Below are 22,069 nucleotides of genomic sequence, written 5' to 3' on the forward strand. Positions count from 1 at the left end.
GATAGAAGAAGGAACTTTAAGAAAACTGGAGTTTAAAATTTTAAGCCTTTTCAGACTCCATTTTTTTAAATGGAAGTCTCTGTATCTTATTGTATTTTGCTTATTGTTTTGTTTAATATTTAATTTTGTGGTTTTAAGTTCATATATTAATGTATTCAATACCATTTTGTTACACTGAATCAATTTAAATCTACTGTGTTTTAACTACTGTTATATTCTGTTACCTTTCCCCTATAACTATACTGAACAACTATTATTGAATATATATACATATAAACATATAAAACGAAAAATGCTTCTTTTTTTCTATTTTGTCTTTGTAAATTGTCACATAAAGGATGAATGGACTTCATCAAAAACTGGTTACAATTGCATAACAAACTTTGGAAAATCTAATGAGCTAAATATCTCAAATTGATTTTAAATGGTCTTCAAACATGAATTTCAGATTTTTTCTCTAAACTCTGATCATTTTGCCTATCTCTTAGTTATTTGTAACAAGTGGTAAGGTCCATTTTAGTAGCTGAAGTGAAGTACAATTATAATCCCCAGCTCCCTAGGGGACATTACAGTCTCATACCAAAGGAGCTGGGAAGTTGATGCCAGGGCATGGTACTCCTGGATGGTTCCCAAAAGAGGAGCATTTATAACTTCTCAGCTTACTATACCTTTCCACCAGAATGATCCCTTGATTCTTGGTGACTTTTTTTTAGACCCAATATAAATAGTACAGAGGTTTGATTTTTCTAGACCCCTCTACCACATTTTTGTAATGATAGCAATAATAGATTTTTAAAAAATATCTAAGCCAAGGTTGAAACATTGCTACACATGAAAATCTTGTGACAGGTATCAATTTTCTTTAAATGTCACAAAGCAGACTCATGTAAAATATGATAGTGAGTTTGTTTGCTATTGTCATTAAATAGGCTATTATAACTTTGGGGACTTTGACACTTTTTGAATGTGCATCACATGCTGTTCTACTGTTCTTTATTAAAAAAAAACTATTAATTTGTGAAAATCATTTGTTTGCACTTACAGTGGATCATGGCCAGGTTTGAAGAAGAAATGGATCTCATTTTTTTGGTGAGAAACCTTTGTATCCTAACCTTCCTTAGCTGACATAGTGTCAATGATTATAAGCTATATATTTTTTATTTTAAAAATTTTTATTACTGTTTTTGTTTGCATGTGCAATATACTATTTCAGTTTTATTTTTCTCTCCTTTTTGTATTTGAAGCACATGTCACCAGTATTAAGATTTTCTTTAACTTTTTTTTTTTATTTTGCAGTAATCTAATTTTAAAATACATTTACCCTAATGTCAATGCATCAATGCATACCCAAAAAGCTTTAGACTATAAAAATGATGCCATTGATTATTTAAAAAAATATTATGGGATTTTGCTTAATGATTCTGTCTGATCCCAGGACAAGATAATATAAAAAGAGCCATTGCACAGTGCCAAAGAAGCGCAAAGCTAAACAGCATAGTGCCAAAAGACCAACCAATTCCAATGGGATTGATTAAATTTTGAGCCAAGACAAGAGGACTTGAATTTGTTTGGGGTTCGAGGTTGTGGCTGTTTTGACATGTGTCAAAGTCATGTCTTCCTTGTCCCACATTCTACCAAATATCTCAAATTTGACTCCTATAATCTAGTCCCTATTCTGTCTTTCATAGTGTGGCAACTTCTTGTAGTCTTGGCTGCAAATGGGTAAGTGAAATATTACTGTATTTTGCCCTATAAACTTGTGGGACAGAAATTACTTTAATTGGACCCTAATACAAGGGCCAGTTAGAATTTTATTAAATTAGGCCCTGATTCAAAGACCTGTTATAGGTTTATTTTCCTTTACTTAAATTTTTTACACATAAGACTTTGATAGTCTATATTTCATCCAGAAGTTATCTTTTCACTTACATGCTATACCAGAAGCTCCAGAGTGAACTTTGGGATGTGGTGATTTGAACTGTATGGAGTTAAATATATTTGTTTGGTATGTATATGTTTATGCCAAAGGGGACTGCCCCCTAACTGGCTTTTGGTCAATGCATCTAACAATCATTGGTTTTGTTCTCTTTTCCTCTTATCCTCAAATTATTGTAATTCCAAAGTTGGTATGTTTACAAGATCCACTGGAGAGACTAGTCTTCCTCAGCTCTCAGGGGGTATGTATAGTTGAAAATCTATTATTCTAAAGGGGAACTATATTTCACAAGAGCCCACTGACTTCCTGTTATTATGTACTTCCTGTAAGCAGGGAATAAATAAATATCCATGGGGCAGTCCTTCTTTTACTCTTTTGGCTTTTTAGTGATGATGGTATTAAGGTGAGGATTTGGAAATGGCTAATCAGCCAAGGGCCCATACTATTTTATTTTGTATCCTCTTTATTCCTTCATTTCTAGTGATCATTTAATAAATCTAAAATATAACATTTTTATTGTTAAGATATAATTTTAATTTTTAAAAAGTGAAATGAAATATATATTTTTATTTCTTCTCAAGTTGTCTCTCTCTACACTACCTTGTCTGGCTTATATAATACAGATTAGTAACTACTTTGCAACTTTATAGATTGAGAGATGAACCTAGGGCATTAAGAAGTAATATGACTTGTCCAGACCCACACAATGAGTTTGTGAAGGTCTTCCTGAATCTTTAGGTGGGATAAGTTAACACATGATTATGAAAAATTTTAAAGCCTTTTGGGGGTACATCTGTGGATGTGATTATTTCTTACCTAGCCACCTACAGGTGAGAAAAATACCTCTAGTTGTGAATAATTCTAACCCATCATAATGGACAATTTCAGTAATTGCTATAATAATTTTATTTTCATTTCAATTTTCTGGTTTCTATTGTCTAGAAATTATTCAAGCAACTGTATTTTTAAAATAATTGCAACACTAGATAGTCTTTAGAGGGACTATTCTCATGTTTAACATATATTGTGTGTTTTTTTTTTTCCTAACGTTGTTGTTGTCCAGTACTGTCTTAGTCTTTGTGATCGCATTTAGTTTTCTTGACAAAGATTCTGAAGTGGTTTGCAATTTCCTTCTCCAGTTCATTTCACAAATGAAGAAATTGAGGCAAAAAATGGGTAAGTGACTTGCCCAGGGTTACTTGAGCTAGAAAACAATGGTATTCTGTCCATTGCCTCAACTAACTGTCCACTAAGTTATATTTTCATTTTAACTTTCTTTTCTCTGCAATCTAAGACATATTTAAGCAAGTTTAGCTTGAAAATAATTGCAGTACTTCAACAATCTTTATGAATGTATTAATTCTATGCCATGTTTTCCCCTCAGATCTATAAGTTTTGAATAGAATCTGAAAAGTGCACTTTCCCTGATGGGTACTGTCATAAGAGTATTATTGTCTGTTAGTTAAAACTTTACAGAGGATGGAAAAAGTTGTTTAACCTATTTTCATGTGCTTTATTTATATGACCATTCTTTTTCAGTTGAGATGCTACATCTCAAACTCATATGGAACAGTCATAATGGTTCTGAAATTACTAATCATGTCTAGAAACACTAGGTAGCAATTATCTATGTCCCATCAGGGAAGTCCATAGAAACATAAAGTCTAACAAACCCATAGCAAATGTTGTTATTGAGTTGTGTCTGATTCATCATGACCCTATATGTATTTTTCTTGGTAGATATGGGGTTGTTTGGCATTTCCTTCTCCAGCTCATTTAATAGATGAGGAAACTGAGGCAAACAGGGAAAAGTAACTTTCCCAGGGTCACACACCTAGTAAATGTCTGAGGATGAGTCTTACTGACTGCAGACCCAGCCCTCTATCCACTGTACCACTTGAATGCACAAAGGAACCTAAAGTCTACCTTTAAAAACTCCTCCTGGAGAATAAAAATCCATGAATCACCCATTAAAAGTCTTAAACATTGCTAGGAATTTTTTTTGGTGGGGGGGGGGGGAGAAAGCCAATTATTTTAGAGGTCTCTTTACTACTTTTGTTTTTTTTTTAATTGAAAAATTTAATTTAATAATTAATTTAGAATATGTTCCCATGGTTATAAGATTCATGTTCTTTCCCTCCTCTTAATCTCCCCCCTCCCCCAGCCGATGCACAATTCCACTGGGTTTTACACTTGTCATTGATCAAGACCTTTTTCCATATTATTAGTATTTGCACTGGGGTGGGTGATCATTTCTCTCTACTAATTCTGCTAGCTACTTTAAAGGATCACCCAATGTAGGGACTGTCCCCACAATCTGAGCATCTGTCTTCTAACCCAAACCTCTTATTTGGCTGTTTCATCCTTTTACTTGATGCAATCTTGTCAGTCAAACTAGAGAAAAGCACTGGTAAGCTTCTGTGACTCCCAGCATGAAATGACCTTTCCCTAGTTAGCTATTATTGTACAGTATTTTATTTGATATTATGTAAAAAGCCCTGGAGTTCTTAGTGTTTGTATCCTAAAACCCAGCTCTGAAACTTATTAGCCATATAATACTGGGTATAGTCACCTAACACCTCTATTCTTCCATTTCCTCATCTATAAAATAGTAGTAATAATATGTATATTGCAATACTTATCTAATAGAGGCTGCCATTTATATAGTGTTTGAATGTTTGTAAAGCACTTTGCATATATTCTCATTTGATCCTCTCATGAAATCAGTCAGATGCCTGTTATTATTATCCATATTTTATAGAAAAGAAAACTGAATTTCAGAAGGGTTGAGGGCATTGCTCAGGGTCATAGAACCAGCATCAATCAATCCTCAAACCCAAGTCTCCCTGCTTCTAATTAATTGTTTTATCTGCTTTAACACATTTCCTCTTTCTCCTGGTATTATAAAGAAAAGCACTTTGTTAACCTTAAGGTGCTACATTAGCGTAAGCAATTTTTATCTGTCTCTCTCTTTTGAATTTAATGTGTTCTTTTAATTATAGTTCTTTATGCAGATTTCATGTATTCCTTATTAATATTGTTCAGTTGTTTCAGTCATGTATGAATCTTCATGACTTCATTTAGAATTTTCTTGGCAAATATTCTGGAGTGGTTTGCCATTTTTTTCTGTGGCTCATTTTACAGATAAAGTAAGTGAGGCAAAGAAGGTTAAGTGATTGGATAAAACTCCCTTAACTAATAAAACCTAAGGCCACAAATGAACTCAGGAAGAGGAGTCTTTATAACTCTATCCACTGTACTCAATCTACTGCATCACCTAGCTATTCTCATACTACCCCTACTAGATTATAAATTCTTTGAATATAGAGACTTTGTCCTATCCATCTCTGTCTTGGCACCATGCATGATAAGTATTTATTAAATAGAAGCATTTATTAATAAGCATTTATTAAATAGAAGGCCTCTTGCCATATTTCTTCACCTCTAGACTTATCATGCTAGTTTTTGAACATTTCCTCATGAACTGTTTCCAATTTCTTCTCATTCCTGGGAACTCGGTTCTATACCTACAATGGTAACAACAGGCAATAGAATGGTAGAATTCTTGCCAGAAAGACCTAGGTTTAAATCCTACCTCAGATACCTTCCAGTTCTGAGATTCTGAATAATTAATATCACCTTTCAAGAATCTGCAAGATTCTTGACTTCATCTATAAAATGAGGAGGATTATAATACCATCTACCTCAAAGATACATTGTGAGAGTTGAATGAAATATGTTTAAGCTCTTTGCCAACCTTAAGTGCTAAATATAAATACCAACTACTCTTATTATTACTCTTTAATAAAAATATGACTAATATGGAATATAATGCTATAGAACATATTTCTAAATCATGGCCATATGCTTCCTTTTTAACTATATCACCACCTAATTCAATGTCAGTTTGTCATCATTCTGACCTTTAGAACTTTTTCTATCATGTGCATAAATAACCATTATTCCCTGGCTTATTTTCCCTCCCTGTCTCCTTATTAAATGTCATCCTGTTTGTTTTCTAATCCCTTTTCCAATCTGTCACAGTCACTCTGAATTGTATTCCTTTCCTCAGTGATTCTGTCCACTTCATACTCCTTTTCTCTGACACAGTCGCAACTTAAAAAGACATCTCCAAATCAGTGATGAAGATTTGCAGCAACAACAAGCATGTCTATCAGTTCCCACAGCTTAGACCATCAGCACGACTCCCAAATCTATTTGTCTAACCCAGCCTGGTTCCTGGCCCCAGGCTCCATATCTCCAGCTCTCTAGTGGTCATTTCCACCAATTTGTTCCAAGGACACATGGAAATTTAACTTATCATGTATACTCTCACAAACTACTCAATTCACTTTTTCTATATATGGTCTCCCCAATCAAATGTTAGAACTTTTGCTGTTATCTTTGAATTTTTTTCTCTCTCAATTGCCATATCTAATAAAATATGATTTCTTATGGATGCTAGTTTCCTTTTTTAATTATTACTATAATTTTACTTTTCAGATTACAAGTTGATACAATTTTTAATGATGATTTTCTGACAATAAAGGATCTATGTTCTCTTGCTCCCTTTCTCTTTTCCCCCCTCCCCTATACAGTGGGTCATATGACAAAGATAACACATGTTCTGTCCTACAAAACATATTTCTATGTTCATAGTTGTGAAAGAAGATATATTGCTGATACAGGGGGAAAAAATCATGAAGAAAATAAAGAATGATAAATTTCAATCTACATTCAGCCTCCATTAGTTCCTGCTATAGCAGTGGTTAGCCTTTTTCTTCATATAGATTCTACTTTGTCAATATCACTTAAGACTTTCTCCCGCCTTAGTACAGAATTCATTACAATTCACCTGAATTCCTGCCACAAATTCCTAACTAGTCTTCCAGCCTCTCTTTTCTAGTCCTTCCAATATACTACTCTTCATGCCATTATCATATTAATTTTTCTTATGCACAGATGTGAATATATCATTTCACTGTTTGATATCTTTTAATCTATCCTATTGCCCCTTCAATAAACTCTTAATCCCTAGTTTGGCCTTTAAGGCTTTCAATGATCTGGACTCCCTTTCCTTTTCTAACATTATCTCATATGGTTTCCCTTCATGTGTGTCATGCTTCAGCCAACTTAGGCTACTCTCTGACCCTGTTTGCTATATACCTAGTAATTTTATGCCTCTGTTCATGCAATTCCTGATGAATGGAATGCCTGATCATCATTTTCTAACTTTCAAAATAATATTCATCCTTCAAACCCAAGTTTAAAGCCACCTCCAATAGGATAGTCTAACTAATTTCAAGTCCCCTAACAAGAACTGATTGCTTTTTCCTGTGACCTTGTATCACACATTCTGTTTCTCTTATTCTATTTTGTAATCTATTCTATACTAAGGTCATTGTTTTTGTATTAAATTCCATATTTGTGCAAGTCATCACCCTTCCCAACCTTGTCCCAGCTAATATGCTCCACAAAGGCAGTCTAAGAAGATGTCAACCCTGTGTGTGTGTGTGTGTGTTTGTGTGTTTGTGTGTGTGTGTGTGTGTGTGTGAGAGAGAGAGAGAGAGAGAGAGAGAGAGAGAGAGAGAGAGACCCAGAGAGAGAGAGAGAGGGAGAGAGAGAGAGAGAGAGAGAGAGACCCTCCCTTGGGCAATCTGATGAAGCCTATTAATGTTTTTACATGCATAAAGCAAAATACATAAAAATATAAAGGCAACCAATTATATATGGCAATAGCAATCCTTTTGGCAGATCTGGGATGGGTCTATGTCAGAACCCACACCAAGATGGGTGGATAAGGCTACATGGTTACCTGTTTTACTGAAAGGATGAAAAAGAGAACAAAGAAATAAGTAAATTATGAAAAACTTGAAGAGGTTACCCAAAGAAGAGAGGAAAATCCTGCCCCTTTCCAAGAAAGGATAGTTGAAACAATAAAGAAACATACTAACTTGCGTCCTGAATCCCACAAAGATGCTACCATCATGGGTGTGCATTTCATTGGTCAACCTGCCTCAGATATAAGGAGGAAACTCTAAAACTTGGTTATGGGGACCCACACTCCCCAGTCTCAATTTTTAGAGTCTAACTTTGGGATGTTTAATAAGAAGAATTGGGCTTTAGCAGAAAAAAAAGTAACACAGGGCTAGGGTAAAGAAAAGAGAACAGGCTCAAATTTTGGCTGTCACCACCAATACCAAGAAGGGGCCAGAGTGGCTTCTGAGGGGTATGAATTTTAAAACTATTCCACCCTAATCAGACCATTCTTTAGAAGATCTGATTTAGCTATTTCCTCATCAATAAAAAATAGAGATACTTGGAATAACAGAACCAGGTCTTGGAAACTCCACATTCTCCACTCTACTCAGTTTAACAAGATTTTGAAAGGTCTGCATCAAACTCAAGATTTAATTATCTGAGAAGATGACCTTCAACAGACATGTGCAAAAAAAAAAAAAAGGACAGATCTCTGGGCTGTCCTAAGTCAAGCTAAGCCCTCATTGGTACAGATGAGATGTAGAAAAGTGATGTAAAATGTCCATATAAGGCACGTCAGTTTCTGCCTCTTTATCTTTCTCTGGAGAGATGACTCTGGCTGGCAGCGTGCTAAGTGTTCTGACATCTTAGAGTGTTGGGTGGTGAGTTTTGCACTGGAGCTGATTTCAGGTTCAGGCATCTTAGCTAAGCCTCTTTGGAGGTCAGGCTGATTCTTTCCTCCTTCACACTCAGAACCTTACTTTCTAGATCTCCTATCTTCCTGCCTGGTACTAGCCCCTTCCTTCCTCCTCCTTCTTAAAATCTTCTCTACTATATCAATTAAATCACCATAAAATTTGGCAGCTGACTTGGGTATTTTGTTATTTGGGATTTCCCTTGGTGACCACTTAAATTTAGATTTTTTTTTCATTCTCAACCATAATTTCACCCTTTACAGGGGACAGCTCCTACTTCAAATGCCTCAAAAAGGGCCATCCGTCTAAAAAGTATCCTCAGTGGAGGAAGCCTCAGATCACTCTATTGCAAAAATGAATAATATGGAAATAGGTATTCTAACATTTGAACAACACAGTGGAATTGGTTGTTGGCTTAGGGAGGAGGGAGGGAAGAGGAGAGGAAAAGAAAATGAATCATTTAAACATAAAAAATAATGTTTTAAATAAAAAAATAAAATAAAAATGATTGGCTGGATTTTACCGCCTTTGGATCCCCACCTTCAGGATCATTGCAAAGCCCATCTATAAGACTGTCACAGGGTTAGATTCTGAACATCTTGTATGGTGGCATGAGTAACAAGTAGGCTTTGATGCCCTTAAAGCACCCTGCCCTGGCACATCTTTAGACAAGCCCTTTACTCCATTTGTGGATGGGAGGCATGGGTGTACCTTGGCTATACTAGCTCAGACTTTGGTTCACAACTACAGACCTATGGCCTAATTTTATAAACTGGATAGTATGGCCTCAAGATGGTCCCTCTGCCTTTATTCAGAAGTAGTCAAAGGCCAAGATGATTGAGGAAGCTTTTAAATTGACTTTAGGACACCCTTTAGAGGTCCTTAGACCACATAGAGTCCTGACTATACTTGGAAAAAAAGGACTATAGACAGCTTTTGGGGGGATATTAACTGAATATCAGGCCCTCCTCCTTGAAACCTCAAGCTTGACCCTTAGAGTATGCCAAGTTTTAAACAGCCAACCTTTTCCTAACTCTGAAAGTGTAAGGAATGAAACTCCGTTCCACAATCACAAGGAAGAGATAGATTCAGCATATATTAGACCAGGTTTAAAGCCTCAGCCCTTAAAAGTCCAGACAAGCAGTGGTACACAGATGACTCCTTTTTTTTTTTTTTAAGCAGGGCCAGAAAGCAGTATACTCAAATGTCGGCCTTTGTAAGATTCATTGCATGGGCACATGCCTTAGAATTGGGAAGGCAACTGAAAATAAACATATATTGACTCTAAACAATAAAGTTAAAATGTCCTGTATTCCCCATTTCTTTCAAGATGACACCAACTAGGATTTTGCCCACTTCAGTGCAATGCACAGAGCAATGGACCTATAGTCAGGAAGATGTGAGTTCAACTCCAGTCTCAGATGCTTACTAGATGTGGGGCTATCAGCAAGAAAATTAACCTCATTTGTTTCAATTTCCACATCTGTAAAGTGAGTTGGAGAAGGAAGACAAACTCCTCCAATATTTTTGTCAAGAAAACCTCAAATGGGGTCATGAAGAGTCAGACACAACTTAAAATGAATAACAAAAACATAAATATATACTCGCACATAAATTATCGGGAATTCAGTGATTCCTTCAACAACTTAAGTGAAAGAACAGAATAACATTTAATTTGCATTTCAAAGCTGGTAGACAGAAGGAAATGACCTCCAATCACCACTCTCCTTAGAATGGAGTCTTTCTCCTTATTCTTTCTTCCATCTTTTCCTCTTCCTCATTCTTTTTATTTCCTTTATTTTCCTCCTCTTCAGCCATAGTTTTTCCTTCTCTACTGTTTATGCATTTGTATATGTGTGTATGATATTTGTATGTGTAAGTATGTATATAAAGCAGCAGGGAAGGAAAAAGAACAAATAGATATGTTTAAAAACAATTAAATGAATGAATGAATAAATGAGTGAATAAATTAATAAATAAGTGTGGTGTTGTAGGTATATTACATATATATACATATATATATATATATTAGCCTTGTTTTATTTGATTCATCTGTTCTCTTAGCAGTAAAAAGTAGCTAGACTAGACTAGATTAGATAACATCTAAAGGTGCCTTCCAGTTTTAACACTAAAAACATAATAATAATGGACTATGTTTTAAAATAGAATTACAGGGTCAGATTAGGTCAATTATTTTGTCCAGAATCCTTATATTTTGTTTGCTAAAAAATCTGAACTCAGTTCCTAAGATCTCATGACTCATTTTTTTTACTTAATAGCCACCATCACCAACAAAAACATTTAATAAACAATGCATAAAAAATTATGTGTTGTACCACAAATATCACATTGCTTAGGACTTTAAAAAAAGAGATGTGAATTATATTTGTGTGGTAATATAAAAATCCTTGGATTTTGAATTCCCTTTCAATTTGTTTTACTTTGATACTTTGGATTAAGTTATTTCTAAGTTGAGTTCTTTCAAATTTTAAATCTGTGATTTAGAATCCTTACTCTAATTCAAGGCTCAGTTCATATACCACCTCCAACAAACGAGTTAATATTGTTACTCAGTCATTTCTGTCATACTGACTCTTTCAAGCCTTCATGTGGGATTTTCTTGCCAAAGACACTGGAATGGTTTTTGCCATTTCCTTCTGTAGCTCATTTTACAGATGAGAAACTGAGGCAAATAGGGTTAAATGACTTGCTTACTGTCACATAGCTAGAAAGTATCTGAGACCAAATTTGAACTCAAATCTTCAAAACTGAAGGCCTGGAGGGATGTCCATAAATTTGGGAATGTCTGAACAAGTTGAGGTATATGAGAGTAATGGAATATTATACCATAAGAAATGGCAAATAAGATAACCCCAGGGGTGGGGAGGGGCATGGAAAGATTTACATGATGTGATGCAAAGTGAAGTGATCAGAACCAGAACTTTGTACACAGTAAAAGAGATAATGTATGATCATCTACTATGAATGACTTTATTATCAAAATACAAGTATCCAGGACAACTCCAAGGAGTACATGATGAAAAAAGTGGTCCACCACCATATACAGAACAAATGGAGTTTGAATGAAGATTGAAGAATACTAATCTTCACTTTATTTCCTCCATAAATTTTTCTTTAGTGTAAGCAATATGAGTATTATTTTGCAACATGATGAACATGGAATGTATTGTATGAAAACATATATAAGATGTATATCATATTACCTGCCTTTATGAGGAGGGAGAAAACAAAGATCTCAAAATGTCAGAAAACAATTATTAAAAATTATGTTGGCATGTAATCCTCAAAAGAAATAAAAAGACTCCAGGCTCATCACTCTATTCACTGAGCACCTAGTTGATGACAAAAAAATAAAAAGCCAATAGCTGCCATTTATTCTAGATTATCCGTATGCAACCATATCATAACATCTGTTATTTGCACTGGCACCTATTTGATATGTTGTAATGTAAGAAAAAGAGATCCAAAGGGTTACAATGAGAAGCAAAACTGAAGGAGAGATCAGCTGAAGAGCAGCAGAGGAGGGATAGAGGGAGAAGCCTGGGAGTTCTAAAAGTTGTTAGAACTCTGAAGCCAACTGTCAAGAGTCCTCCAGTCTGGGAGGAGAAGGAGTAAGGTGGTTTTCCTGGAAGCTGAGAAAGAGCCCATCCATTTGGGACCTGTTACTCTTTCTGGGACCCCAAAACACCTCCAGTAAGACTTCAAAAACAGGGACCTGAATTCTCAAGGGGGTTTTAGATTTGGACTCATTCTGGCCAGAGCCACCCAGATCTTTTCCTGAGATTTCTCTCTCTTGCTGATCTGTTCCTGGATTCCTGAATTAAAAGCTAGTTAGCTGAGGAATAGGGATCAACCAGCAGCTGACTGGAAGAGGGTTCAAGGTGCTCAGTCTTGAACCCAGAGAAGTTGGGGGGCCAGTCTGCCAGAGGGGACATATTAGTGTTTCTTGCCCCCCCACATTCCTTACTGGACATCTCTATTTCTCCTTCCCTCTGTGAACCCAAATACATTGTTTGCTAAACTGGTTTCTGACACTAGGAAAGGGGATAGAAGATTTGAGGAGAATCACATCTCTCTCCAAAAGGGGAAGGTTAACTCAGGATCCCAGTGATCCATACTGCCTAACCCAAGGAACAACATCTCTCCTTAATAGAGGGGTGACCCCAAGTTTCTGAAGAGAAGTGACAGTGGGTATCCTTAAGGAGACCAGAGGCAGAAGAATCCATTTTGCCTCTCACAATATCTGGGACCAAAGAGGAGGCAGTGGGTCATCTTACCTAAGATAATCTCTCCAGTTCTTGTCCTCCATCTCCTAGAATTATTCTCTGAGGAGACATATTCTCTCTGTTAGGGGGACAAGATGTGGCTACCTGTCTCGCAGAAAAGTGAGGGGAAGAAGTCTTCTCTGTCTCTGTCTCTGTCTCTGTCTCTCTCTCTTTTTCTCTGCCATTTCCCTCTCTCCTTCCATTCCCCCTGTTCCCCTTCCAATCCTTCTATTACAATGTATATCAAATGTGCTCCATTTTGCAAAGTTCTTTCAACATTATTTCAATTATCACAACTCTATGAGGTTAGCTAGTGCTTCATTATCCCTGCTCTATCAATTTTAGGACTATAAATGTTTTGTTGTGCAGTTGTTTCAGGCATACCTTGCTCTTTATGACCTCACTTGAGGTTTTATTGTCCAATATACTCGAATGGTTCTCCATTTCCTTCTCCAACTTACTTTACAGAAGAGAAAACTGAGGTAAAGAAGATTGAATGACTTGCCTAGGTTCACACAGCTATTAAATATCTAAGGTCAATTTTAAACTAATGTATTCCTGACTCCAGAACTGTTGCTATATTCACTATGCCACCTAGCTACCTACAGATTGAAAAAACAAAGTTTTAGAAAGGTTGATATGCTCAGGGCCACAGAACTAGTAGGGTGTATGAAATAGGATTTGCACTCATCTCCTCCTCAGTTCAATTTGTGGCACCAGCTAGCTTTCTTCAGGAAACCTTTTCCTCTTTCTTTTAAAATTTGAATGTTCTCTTCTTACTCAAATTTCTTATATTCATTTATTTCCACATATGTAGTATTTAGCCCAGCAGGACTTCAAAGAATGTTGTTTTTTTTTTCTTCATCTTTGTATTCCTATAACCTGGCCCAGTGATTTTCCACATAGTAGGTACTTTTACAATGTTTTATGAATTATACTGAAGCATAGTAGTAAAGGGTTTGTTAAATTTGCATTCAGTTAATTAATACTTTTTACTTGGTAACTTGATCATTTTATGATGAGACTTACTTATCTTTATTGTTTTTCAATCTTGGTCATTTTAAGGCATAATTAATGTCAGAGAGGAAGCTTTGAATTACTAGTGACATCTGGTTCAAACGGTTCACAAAGCACAGGAGATCAATTTTATTTTTAATTGGCTTTTTATATAACTTCACTGAAATTTTATTAACAAATGCCAAGCAGAACTTTTCTGGGAAGGTGTTTATCTCCTATTCCCTTTGCCAATTTGATGAATGGCTTGAATTTAGGCTTGGAATGTTGGGGCTCTCCCTGACAAGGGTGAGAAGTTGTTGTGGTAAGATTTTTCTGACCATCCGAGAAAGGCAATGGATTTGGCATGATGGAGTTCTAGGCTTGAGGTTCAAATATAGACACTACATTAATAATACTGACTACTTGCGTATTCTAGTGAAATCTTGAGGTGAATGAGGTAGCATTTTTGTCAAATGCCTGCTTGGATATCAAGCCTGGTTCCCTTTAATGTTAGTGTCTTTTCTCTATTGATTATTCTCAGTTTATCCTCTGTAGATAGCTATTCTGTACATATTTGCTATTTGCACATTAACTGTGAACTGGTTGAGAGCAAGGACTGTCTTACTTTTATTTGTATTCACCAGTGATTGGTTCAGTGCCTGGCACATAACAGGTATTGAATAAATGTTTATTGATATATTGACTTAGCATAGCTCCTGGAACAGAATAGGCACCTAATAAAAGCTTTCATATGCCTGATTTTGAAATATCATGTCTAAGAAAATTATCTCATAAGAATAAAAAGAATTAAATTCAAACACTACCTTCAGGTGAGTTACTAAGGGGATAAAGTTTTGGACTTCAAGTATGGAAAGCTCAAGTTCGAATACCGCTTCAGGTACTCACTTGCTTTAGAACCTTAGTAAGCCATTTTACCTCTTTCTGCCTCAGTTTCTTCATTTGTTAAATGCAGGTAATAATAATTGAATTGGGGCAACTAGGCATCAAGTGGATAGTGCCAGGACTGGAGTGAGAAGGTCCTGGGTTGAGATTTAACTTCATACATATCCCAGCTGTGTTTCCCTGGGCAGTCCATTTAACCTCAAATCCCTGGCCCTTGATGCTTTTCTGTCTTAGAATTATTACCATGATGTAAAGTAAAGGTTAAAAAAATAATAATGATAATAGAAAGGACCTCACAGACTAGCATTATTCCAATATAGAAAAACTAGAGAGACTTGGTACTAGATTCAAAATCAGGCTATGTGAATGGTTCAGTTAGCTTAAGGAGCTTCTTCTGCATGGTTCAAGAGACCATGCTAGCCTTGAGTTTTACCTGCAACCACCATTTAATCATTTTCCCAGGCAGATGCTCATTTACTGTCCTTTTTGTTGTGAGCATCAAATTAGATAACACATTAAATGTTTTGCTAACCTCAAATCCCTATATAAATGCTACCTAATGCTATCTCCTTTGTGAAGTTATCCTTTATCTATCCATCTATGCCAGAAGTAATCAATCAAATAAGTCTTAAGTCAGGAGGTTGTTAGTAGCTTTATTATAGCCAGGTAAAGATAGTGAGAGAGAAAAATGTAGGAAGGAGGTAAAGAAAACATCCCATAGTCTGACATAGAATATCAGTCTCCGAAAAAAAAAAAAAAAACAGGAATCTAAAAATAAGGCAACATGGAGTAGTGGAACAAGAACCTGCTTATGAGTCAGGAAAACCCAGGGTCAAGATCTATCTTTCTCATACTGGCTGTGTAATCCTGGGTAAGTAACTTCTTAGCAGTATTCCTAAATAACTCTTAAAGCAAAATTTACAGAAAAAAAAAAATTGTCAATCTGCTTTGGTAAAGAAAGTGTCCTCATTAGAAGTTCCGCATGTCAATGAAATCTCAGGCATAGATATAACTATTATTATCCCCCTTTTACAGATGAAGAGACTAAGTCAGAGATTAAATGGCATACAAAGGTCATTTAGCTAGTGAGTGAATGTCTGAGGAAATAGTCAAACTCATGTCTTTTTAATTCTAAGTCCACTTGAATCTATCCATTGAGCAACCCAACTGCAGGCAGTGTTTGAATTTAATTCTTTTTATTAAGTGAGCTCCCAGAGCTGAACTCCTGCTTGATTTTATATGATTTACTTTGCCACCCCAGTGCCTGCCATATAGTGGTGTCCAATACATGTTTGCTGAATTGAATTTATCAAATCAACTCCATACAGAAGGCCAATGGAGTCAATTAGGCATTGTTGCACAGGGTGGGCACTACTGCCTCCCTGCAATCTTTCATTTCGATGGCCCAGTGAATCTTTTCTCATTTTGCTACATCCCAAAGGATATGCTGACATTTTATATTTGAAAAGGAATGTAGATATTAAAGAAGCATAAAAACCTTTAAGCTGATCTACCCAAATCTTCTTAAAATGGGGATGGAATTTTGAATACAGGACAAGATTGAAGAGCAGTGGGTTCACCTTAAAAGATCCTTTTTTCCCCTTGGACAAAGAGAACAGTCGGGTTAGGTTTTTCTTGTTCGAGATTTGCTCTTTTCATTTAAGATTTCTGTACTACCCGTTTGCTTATGAGATCAGGGAAGGCAGAATGGAAAGCTGCTCTCTTTTAAGCTGAACATTGCTTTGTCATGGGAGAGCTTATTTTTCCATAAATTTAATTTAAAGGGAAGGAAATGTAACTCACTTTCAAGGTCAGTTAAAGAGAATAAAAAGTTAGACACTATAAATGAAAGTTTAATATGTTAAACTAACTGGCAATAAGAGGGAGCTATTTTCTCAATAAATATTGTATAGATGTGCTTTGTCAATTAACTTCTTTGACGATGAACTAAATGTAAATGTCATGGGTAAATGATAGCTTTAATGATGTTTTCCAGCTTTTGTACTCCATGCTACCAAGGGCTCTTAACAAAGATGTTAAATCATTAGGAGTCATATTTCATGATAATTAACTGCAAATTTGGTAATATTACCATTTTTCATTTGGCATGAAATGATGGGGGAGAACCAGAAGGTTTATTGGAGGTACATGGCAAAGGACAGCATTACTTAAATATATGTGCATAATTCTTGTAAAACGACTTATTAGACAGCATTTTATGATGCACATAAATCCTTATTCTCTTTCTTAAAGTGATAGACAGTGAGTTCTGTGGTGCAATTGAAGTTGTGATGAAGTCACCCATGGAGAACTCAATGAATTAAAGTGTTTATTTTCCATCTTTTCCTCTTTTTTTGTTTATTCCTTCTTTTGCCTCCCTCTTGCCATTTCTTCCTTCTGTTTTTCATTCCTTTCTTTTCTTCCTTCTACTTTATCTTTTTTCCCTTCTCTCCTTTCCTTCTTGTATTCCTCCTTCTACCTTGTTTATTCATCTCTCATACTCCTGTTCTATCTCCCATTTTCTTCCCATTTACACTTCCCCCAAGATACTTTTGCTATAAAATAATTAACCTTATCTATATACAAACTTTGAAAGACATAAAAAGAGAGCCTATTAAAGACCTCCAGGAATTGATACAGAGAGAAAAGAGGAGAACCAGGACAACATTGTACACAGAGACTGATACACTCTGGCACAATTGAACATAATGGACTTCTCTACTAGCAGCAATGCCATGATCCAGGACAATTCTGAGGGATTTACGAGAAAGAATCTTATCCACATCCAGAGAATGAACTGTGGGAGTAGAAACTCAGAAGAAAAAAATATGATTGATTACATGGGTCGATGGGGATGTGATTGGGGTTTGCACTTTAAAAAATTACTCCATTGCAAATATGAAATGTAAATAGGTTTTGAACAATGATACATATAAAACCCAGTGAAATTGCTCATTGGCTCTGGATGGGGGGGGGGAGTAGGGGAAGGGAAAAAACATGAAGAAATATTATAATTTAATCAATTAAATAAATAAGTTTTTGATTTATTTTTAAAAGAGAGCATCTTTCTGCTTTACTAATTGTAGTTTATTATAGTGACATATACACTAATGCTTTGATAACCAAGAGAATTTTTATATATTAATTCTAAAGCAATATTTTTGAGGTATACAGATTATTTTGATTTGTTGAAATGTTTAACCAGATTGTTTGAAATTGTTTTTAATGGGAAGAATGACAGAGCATCTTGAATCTGTTATTATAAATATGTTCCTGCTGGCCAGTGTTTCTAGATGACCTTAAAGTACAGAATTCAGATCCAAAATTTCATGTTTTGCCTTCCAAAAGGACTGAGCTATCCTGGATAAATTAATGAAAGCAGGAAATTTTGCTATTTGTTTGACATAAAGTATTATATAACAACTGGCCAGTTGTTATTTGCAAGACTGATTAAATGTCATAGCTGTTTCCTTCCCCTTCTTTTCTAGTGCTGCTTTGAGGTAAAAAGAAGTTGTTTGCCACAAAACATTTTGTACCCTGTAACATAGAAGCAATTTGTTTGTGTACATTTGATTCATTGAGATTTCATGAGGGCTGGCTTGTGCCAAGGTACAAACATTGTTTACTGATCCACTTTATGAAATGCTTAGGATTAGAGAATTATAATTTGCACTTACTACAAACTCTGTAATAATTTTCAAAACATTAAAATTGAACTGCTAGCAGTTGAGGACACCACACTGAAAGTTTATTCATAAAAGAGAATGGTGGTGAATGATAAGCAATTGCCCAGTGACACATTAAGGTTGGCACCTAATATTCCCCAAAATCTTGGCATAAGTTTCGGTTAGCAAGAACCAAATCTGAACAAGGAGATTGGGGTTCTTCCATTTTTGGAGAGAGTTAGCGACATTTATTTCTGGGAATTTGACTTTACTTAAATCACCGAAAAAAGGATGCTAATTGGTTCAGTGAATAAAGTGTCAGGTCTGGAGTCAGGAAATCCTGAGTTCAAATCTGATTTCACACCCTTACTAACTTAATCTTGTTTGACTCAGTTCTTCATTAGTACAATGAGGAGGAGAAAGATATGGCAAATCATTCTAGTATCTATGCCAAGAAAATTCCAAATGGGGTGACAAAGAGTTGGACAGAACTAAAAATGACTCAACAACAATAATAAATCCCTGATAACTGGTATATTCTTTCATTTAGCTTAACTCTGTTGCAAAAATGTGACTCATTTCATTTTGATAGTGGACTTTACTTCACTGCGCCTCAGTTTCTTTATCTATAAACTAGGGAAACTTAAATTAATTATTTATATTGCCCCAGCTTTTTAAATTGTGGTTCTCTATATACAGTTCTTTTATGGTTAAAACATTCATTCTAGAGAAGGGACTGCAGTACCCAGTAGTATGGAATTCCCAAAGAGCAGTAGTTATGATTCTCTACTGGCTTTTCAGAAGTATCACACAGTGTAGTGTCTTTAAGTTCCAACTCTGAATTTTTACTGACTGACTAAGGCTGAGATAAGCTGTAAAACCATACCAACAACAATTTCTTTAAAGGTTTTTGAGCAAAGTATTTTCCCTCACAGCCTGCATGTTTCACCCAGGATGGGAGATTTCTCAGGGCAATGACTGCTATTACAGTCTTACAAATCCTTAGCTCTGGAGAGATAGTCTATTAGAGAGGCCTGTTGAGCATAAAGGAGTAGAGTAGAACTGGGTCTTTACTGCTCTTCTTTTCTTTGAGTTTTCTGTGTACAAAAGTGAGGCTGTTGAGATATACTTAGCCAATAATTTCTCTTGCTATATTGAAACTCTAAGGGAGAAAAGTAACAAAGAAGCCAGATATAATACAGGACTGCTATCCAAAGCAGCTCCGGGTGTCATGGGGGTGGCTATGCCTGTGTTTGATTCATTTGCACAGTCAAAGAGAATAGTTTCTGATTATCTCCACAACTAGTTTTGGTATTTAAGCCTAATTTTGTTGTGTTTCTGCATCACTGCTGTAATATTAGCCTGTCACAATGGCTAGAGCATTGGACTTAGGGTAAAGAAGCCCCAAATTCAATTTTCACTTCAAATATTTATCATGTAACTCTGAGCCATGTTAATAATCTTCCTGTGTCTCAATTTCGTCACATGTAAAATGAAAGGAGTGAACAAGATCGTCTATAAGTGCCTTTCCTGCTTGATATATATGAATTGTCCCCCCTGTTTCTTCTCTTTCATCTCTCTCTTACCCCTGTATCCTTTTATGCCTTAAACAATTTGATACTTACTTCTAATACCCTTATGGTTATTGATGAACTCATTCCTGGCATGTTAAGTTAAGTGTCATAGCTTACAAACAACTATTGGGTTTGTCTATGGATTGTTTCATCCTTTTTATTTTACTCTTCTGTACCTACTATGATGCCTACTATATAGTAGGTGATTAATTAAGTACTTTGTCAATTGACAGATTGGATCATAAAAATAAACTCTAGGAAGTGGAAGTTAGAATTCTGGAACAATTTGATTTTTTAAATTTTAGTAGAGGGCAATTGCTTATTGGAAACCTGCCATTTAGGGATGCCATTTCTAAGAAAAGAAACAACCAACATTGGATCAGGAATCTAAGAAAGGTTAGTTTCTCATACCAGATAAGCCATCCTGCTACCTGGGGCAAGTCACTTCCCCTTGTTCAGTTTTAATTTCTCCCTCTGTGAAGTTTGAGGATTTAACTAGATAATGTCTATTGTCCCTTTAAGTTCTGAGTCTATGAAACTGATCTGTTTTCTAAAGTACTGGAGAAGTAAATTTGAAGAATGATGAGAGGGGAAGTTCTCAGAAAACGATGAAATCGATATCACCGGGTTTCTTTAAACAAAACATTATGATCACTTATTAGGAAAAGTACAGTATAAGGGAATTTTTCATGTACTGGATAGTAACTACTAGCCCTTCCAACACTTAGATTCTATGGTCCTGTGATAAAAGTTATTTGCTACTAATAGCATGGTATAAGAGTCAGTTGCTGACTTCTGGAATCATGCCAGGCTGAGTCAAGCACAGGAGCAATATTTAGTGTGATAGGCTAAATATCTTCTCTACCCTCTTTTTATATTTCTCAACTTTTACTCTCTCCACCTATTTTGTAAATAAAAACTATTGAAAGTCATTTTGACTTCAGCTATAATATTTTAATTTAGTGACCACCATATTATTTATAATTTTCATATATTTTAATCAAGCCCTTAATTTTAATTACCTACCGGTATTAAGATAGGACTAGATTAAGCTATACAGGAGCCTTGAAAAGAAGATTCAATGTTTCCTTAGCCATTGATGTGATTGAGAATGGGACTATAGGTACCTTACTTTTCTGTCCCTTGCTTTATTCAGTCCCACAATCTTGATTTCTCCAGATAGGGATGAGCCATTTTCTCAGCTCTGATTTATCAGCACTTGTTCTGTTTTATTTTTTTTATTCATTATTGTTTGTAAAGAAACCAGTTTCTTTAAGATAAAGTGATTAAACTTCTGCATAACTATTTGATGTATACTGTTCCACTCACCATGGAAGAAAGAATGACAAACCCATAATTGGAAGAAAATTAGTCTTCTAATTGTTGGGTAACATTCCTTGCTTGCATGTGGACTTGGAGCAAATATAAGAGAATTATTGATTCAAATTCTTCTAACCTTTCAGAACAATGAGGAAAACATGGATCCAAATTATCCTTTGCAAATGAATTTAGTAGTTATAGGTGAAGGAGAGGTTGGGACAAACTGGTGTTAATGTGAAAAAATGCACATAGACACTTTCTCTTTCCTTTGTTACCATATTAACTGCTGATGAAAAGGAAGGGGCCAAAGTAAGGGAGCTGACTACAAAGTCATCAGGGAGGAAAGTCATCAGCCAGGAAAGGATGGGAAAGATGTACCACCTAAAGGAAGTTGGGGACCATACAGAGAATAACTAGTTATCTTTTTACCACCACCATAGCACATGGATCTTACCCACTGCTAGGTATTAAAGAGGGAGATCGAAACCTATGATACCACTCTCAAAGTTGAGGAACATGTGAGATGATATGCATAAACCATTTCATAAACCTTAAAATGTTGTTGTTTTGGGGTAACTGAGTGGCACAATTTTCTTCCAATAGAAATGTTCAGGGGACTTTTGGGCAATGGCCATGGCAGTGTGCTATAGTTACTCATGCTAACAGGAGATTTATTTTTTTCTCCTCTAATTCCCAAAGTGCAAAATCTCATTTA

At 35.6% G+C, this 22,069-nt stretch overlaps 1 protein-coding gene and 1 long non-coding RNA gene across 5 annotated transcripts in view; one reads left to right on the top strand and one right to left on the bottom strand.

The window, feature by feature from the left end:
- Window positions 1-22,069, bottom strand: part of MACROD2 (mono-ADP ribosylhydrolase 2) — a 2,426,984-nt gene that overhangs the window by 972,084 nt on the left and 1,432,831 nt on the right. The gene's annotated exons all lie outside the window — the stretch shown is intronic.
- Window positions 1-22,069, top strand: part of LOC103104051 (uncharacterized) — a 28,874-nt gene that overhangs the window by 1,230 nt on the left and 5,575 nt on the right. The window contains exons 2-3 of one of the 4 annotated variants that reach the window (XR_459121.2): window positions 1,045-3,112; window positions 6,009-7,472. This is a non-coding gene — a long non-coding RNA (uncharacterized LOC103104051). Of the gene's footprint in view, window positions 1-1,044; window positions 7,473-22,069 lie in introns of those variants that run through there. The other 3 variants (XR_008917605.1, XR_008917606.1, XR_008917608.1) reach the window with 3 other exon arrangements.

This window comes from Monodelphis domestica, chromosome 1 (genome assembly GCF_027887165.1).
Source record: "Monodelphis domestica isolate mMonDom1 chromosome 1, mMonDom1.pri, whole genome shotgun sequence".
NCBI classification, from domain to species: domain Eukaryota; kingdom Metazoa; phylum Chordata; class Mammalia; order Didelphimorphia; family Didelphidae; genus Monodelphis; species Monodelphis domestica.